Genomic DNA, 5,367 nt, shown 5'->3' on the forward strand with positions numbered 1-5,367 from the left:
GCATAAACAAACTCAACAATTTCCTTCTTCATTCCAGACCACCAAAATAATTTCTTCAAATCATGATACATCTTGGTAGCACCAGGATGAATGCTCAATCCACTCCGGTGTCCTTCTTCCAGAATACTCTTTCTGATCTCAGCAACATCGGGTACACACACTCGGTCTCCAAACCTCATGATACCATTCTCATCAACTCGGAATTCACCTCCTCGACCTTGGTTAATCAATGTCAACTTATCTACCAAGCCAACGTCAGATTTATGTCCGTTTCTAATTTCTTCAAGGATACTATTAGTCAACTTCAACATTCCCAACTTAACACTATTGGAAGTACTTTCGCATACCAAACTCAAATCTCGGAATTTCTCAATTAAATCCAATTCTCGCACCATTAGCATAGACATATGCAATGACTTCCTGCTCAATGCATCGACAACAACATTTGCTTTACCAGGATGGTAATTCAACCCGAAATCATAATCTTTCAGAAATTCTAACCATCTTCTCTGCCTCATATTAAGCTCTTTCTGATCGAAGAGATACTTCAGACTTTTATGATCGCTGAATACCTCGAATCGAGAACCATAAAGATAATGTCTCCACAACTTCAATACAAACACAACAGCCGCCAATTCCAAATCATGAGTCGGATAATTCCTTTCATGAATTTTCAACTGTCTTGAAGCATAGGCCACTACCTGCTTATCTTGCATCAAAACACCACCTAAACCCATCAGTGAAGCATCACAGTACACATCAAAAGACTTCGCTGGATTAGGCAAAATTAAGATCGGAGCACTTGTCAATCTTTTCTTCAACTCTTTAAAACCTTTCTCACATTCTGAATCCCACACAAATACTTGTCCTTTTCTTGTTAACTTAGTCATTGGTAATGCCAATTTCGAAAATCCCTCAATGAACTTTCTATAGTAACCTGCCAGACCAAGAAAACTACGAATCTCTGAAGCATTCTTCGGCGTCTCCCACTGAGATACTGCTTCTACCTTCATAGGATCCACTGCGATACCGTCCTTCGTAATTACATGGCCAAGAAAACTTACTTCCTTCAACCAGAATTCACATTTAGACAATTTCGCATACAATTTCTTCTCCTTCAGTAACTCCAACACCACTCTTAAATGATCTGCATGTTCTTCATCACTCTTCGAGTAAATCAGAATGTCATCAATGAACACTACCACGAACTTGTCAAGATACGAGTGAAATATCCTGTACATATACTCCATGAAAACACCAGGTGCATTAGTAACACCAAATGGCATAACAGAATATTCATAGTGTCCATACCTCGTTCGGAATGCCGTCTTCTGAATATCTTCCGCCTTCACACGAATTTGGTGATATCCAGACCTCAGATCAATTTTGCTAAACACACAAGCTCCAACCAACTGGTCCATCAAGTCGTCAATCCTCGGCAAAGGGTATCGATTCTTGATTGTCACCTTGTTCAGTTGTCTATAATCAACACATAGCCTCATTGAACCTTCTTTCTTCTTAACCAACAGTACCGGCGCACCCCACGATGACACACTAGGACGAATAAACTTCTTCTCCAACAATTCCTCCAACTGTTTCTTCAATTCAGCCAATTCCGATGTCGACATGCGATAGGGTGCCATCGACACAGGACTAGTTCCAGGAATCAATTCTATATCAAACTCCACTTCTCTTTCAGGTGGCAACTCACTAACATCTTCTGGAAACACTTCCGGATACTCATTTACTACTCGTAGCTCACCAGTGCTATCGCCCCCTTTCACTTCCATTGAAGAGCACAACATAAATACCACCGCTCCATCATTGATAGCCAAATTCATTTGTTTGACTGACATAGCCAAATCTTCAACACTAACCTCTTCAGGAAAGATAACCGTCTTCGTAAAACAATTGATATGAACTCGATTAAATTGCAACCAGTTCATTCCCAATATGACGTCAAGTCCTTCAAGAGGAAGGCACACTAAGTCCATTCCAAACTTTCTACCAAATATGTCAATAGAACAGTTCAAACAAGCAGAAGAAGTAGTTACTGAACCCGACGCAGGAGTGTCAATAACCATACTTCCATGAATAACAGATATTTCTAATCCCAATCGTTTAGCACAATCCATTGAAATGAACGAATGAGTCGCTCCAGTATCTATAATGGCAACTAAAGGTGTGTCATGGATAAAACACATACCTTTAATTAGACGATCTTCTGGAGTAGTCTCTGACCCAGACAAAGCAAAGACTTTTCCACCAACCTGATCCTTCTTCGGTTTAGTGCAATGCGGACTGATGTGACCCTCTTCGCCGCAATTGTAGCAAGTCACAATCTTCATCCTACAATCAGAAGCAATATGACCCGCCTTACCACACTTGAAGCATTTCTTCTCTCCACTCTTGCACTCATTCCTTCTGTGCCCAGTCTCACCACAGTTGTAACACCTAACAGTTGCACTAGAATCTCCCCCACTAGGCCTCTTCCAATCCCCAACTCTAGGATTTCCTTTACCATATGGCTTACCTCTATCCATAGGCTTCTTACCTTTCTTGTCAACCAACTCGCGAGAGTGAGATGACTTCAGCTTAAGATTATCCTCTTCGAAGATCCTACTACAGTCCACCAAATCGACAAATCGCCGAATTCTCTGGTACCTGATCCCTTGCTTGATATCGTCACGAAAACCATTCTCAAACTTGATGCACTTTGAGAATTCACTAGCCTCGTCATTATTGTAGTGAACGTAGTACTTCGCCAACTCGACAAACTTCGAAGCATACTCTGGTACCGTCATATTACCCTGAGTCAGCTCCAAAAATTCAATCTCTTTCCTGCCTCGAACGTCTTCAGGAAAATACCTCCTCAGAAACTCTCTCTTGAACACAGCCCAGAAAACAGCTACACCATCAGCATCCAATTCAGCCCTGGTAGTTATCCACCAGTCATCAGCCTCTTCGGACAACATATGAGTACCATATCTCACTTTCAGGTTCTCAGCACAATCGATGACTCTGAAAATCCTCTCGATCTCCTTAAGCCATTTCTGAGCACCTTCAGGATCATGTGTGCCCTTGAACAATGGAGGATTGTTCCGTTGAAAACTGTTCAGCTGCCTGTCAGCACCAATACCAGCTCCATTGGCATTCCCTCCCAGTACACCAGCAATCATGCCCAGAGCCTCAGCAATTGCATCATCATTTCTTCCTCCCCTTCCGGCCATTGTTTTGTTAAATATAAAACAATATTCATTAGAACAAGATGTATCGATAGTGTCAACCTTACACTATTCGCATACGAGGGGTTAAGTGACACTAAGACTCTGACTCAAACGACCGACTATGCTCTGATACCACTATTGTAACACCCTTCTAAACCCCGCGGCAATTTTTAAACAATTATATCAGAGTAAAACATTAAACACAAGGGTGCCACAATTATATAAAATAAATAAACCAATCATGGTCAAGTCATGCTTCATTAGGAAACGGTTCACCAAATCGTAATTATGTTTATCACAGTGGAATAAGAAACATTATCAAATACATCCAATGGAATCATAATCCAACACCAATTAAAGTAGATTATTTCATAAAAACTCTATAACTATTGTTCCCCAGTGTTACAGATCAGAGCATGACCGACACGACCCAACATAAACGGATAAACTCTATGAGTCATCCTCACAAAGCACTAATGCCGCTACTCCTCAATCTGAAAATGACAACATGTAAGGGTGAGTCTCATTCTCAATTAGTAAATGTTATGCAATTCATAAGCAACAAGCATCATAACATACCGTTCACCCAATTATACATATTCAGATTCACATCTATTATTCAGTAATTCACACAATAATAGATTACAACACATACTACAGAAATCCATACAATCATGTTATGACAAAATGCATATTACACAACTGACACTATGCATGTGGTACCAATAAATCGTGGAATCAATCCACCTAACCGATCTACGCCTCATCGAGATACGGCCCACCGACACAATTTCCGCACAATGGGAAATATGTCCACCAACGATCCAAACATCACCGGGATCCAACATCAATGCATATGAATGAATGAAACACATATAACATACTTAAAACACACCGAATCATGATGAACAACTCATCTCAACACCACGTCACCGAATAAGTATGTACATGTTTTCAACATCATTCAAGTAGTCATGCATCCATCACAATCATAATAACAAGTCACAACCAATTCATCATCACATCAAACACATTGTTACACCTATCTCATATGCACACAATGTTAATTTTCATCAAGTAATTCAATAAAGCTTTATAGAAATAAAGTCGGCCACTGCCTACATTCGTCATTCATCATATAAAACATTTAATTACTTGTACAACGCCCAAAACGGCACTAAAAATGGACCTACAGTTTGAAAGTTACGCATTTTTAAAGAAATGTTCCGTCACTAACAGCACGCGGCGCCAACCAGGTTCGCGGCGCGGAACGAGAAAAAGTTACGCCTTCGCGGCGCCAATACATGGACGCGGCGCGACCTAAGCGTATCACAACTTCTTTGAATTCTGCCCAACATATTGCGGCGCAAACAGAGGTTCGCGGCGCGACCTGGCAATTTTACAGAATTACGGGTCTGCGTTCAGACTCTGCGATTTCACATCCTTTTCACCCAAAAACGATTCCAGACATCACATACAGGCATATAATCATCACACAGTCAATTATACACCATAAAACGTCATTATTAGCCAAATAGTTCACACCATCATCATCAATTCAATCCAAATGAGAGTACTCTAACCTAACAATCCCAATATAGAATTGAATCAAACCATACATCAATCTACCTATTACCTAAGATCATATAATAGATACTAAAAGGAAGAGTCCCCCCTTACCTCGATGAATTTCTTGAATGCTCTCCTTCCGGTTTCACGTTCTTGCCTATCCCTCTTCTCTTGCTCTTTTCACGTGTTCTTCCTTTCTCCCCAAATGGTTCCTTTCTCTTGTTTTATGAAAATAAAATAAAATAAATTAACCATAACTTAGTAAAAGGCCTAACTAATTAGCACCTCTCCTTTACTAACATCACACCATAAGCCCAATAGCCTTTATTCCATCATTTTCCAATTAAATCCAATTAAAATACTAAAATTCCAATTATTTAATTTAAATCCAAATTAAATTAATAAACTGAAATTATGGGTGTTACAATGAGAGTCCTGTTCCAGTTCTTTGATCCTAGGCACCACTGTTTCACCTTCCCAGATTACCAATCGGTACCTTCAATGTAAGGGTTCTCTAAGCTATTTTGTTTACCCATTCTTGATCAGGTACCCTTCACAGGATTAGAGAATG

This window comes from Vicia villosa, unplaced genomic scaffold (genome assembly GCF_029867415.1).
Source record: "Vicia villosa cultivar HV-30 ecotype Madison, WI unplaced genomic scaffold, Vvil1.0 ctg.003329F_1_1, whole genome shotgun sequence".
NCBI lineage: Eukaryota > Viridiplantae > Streptophyta > Magnoliopsida > Fabales > Fabaceae > Vicia > Vicia villosa.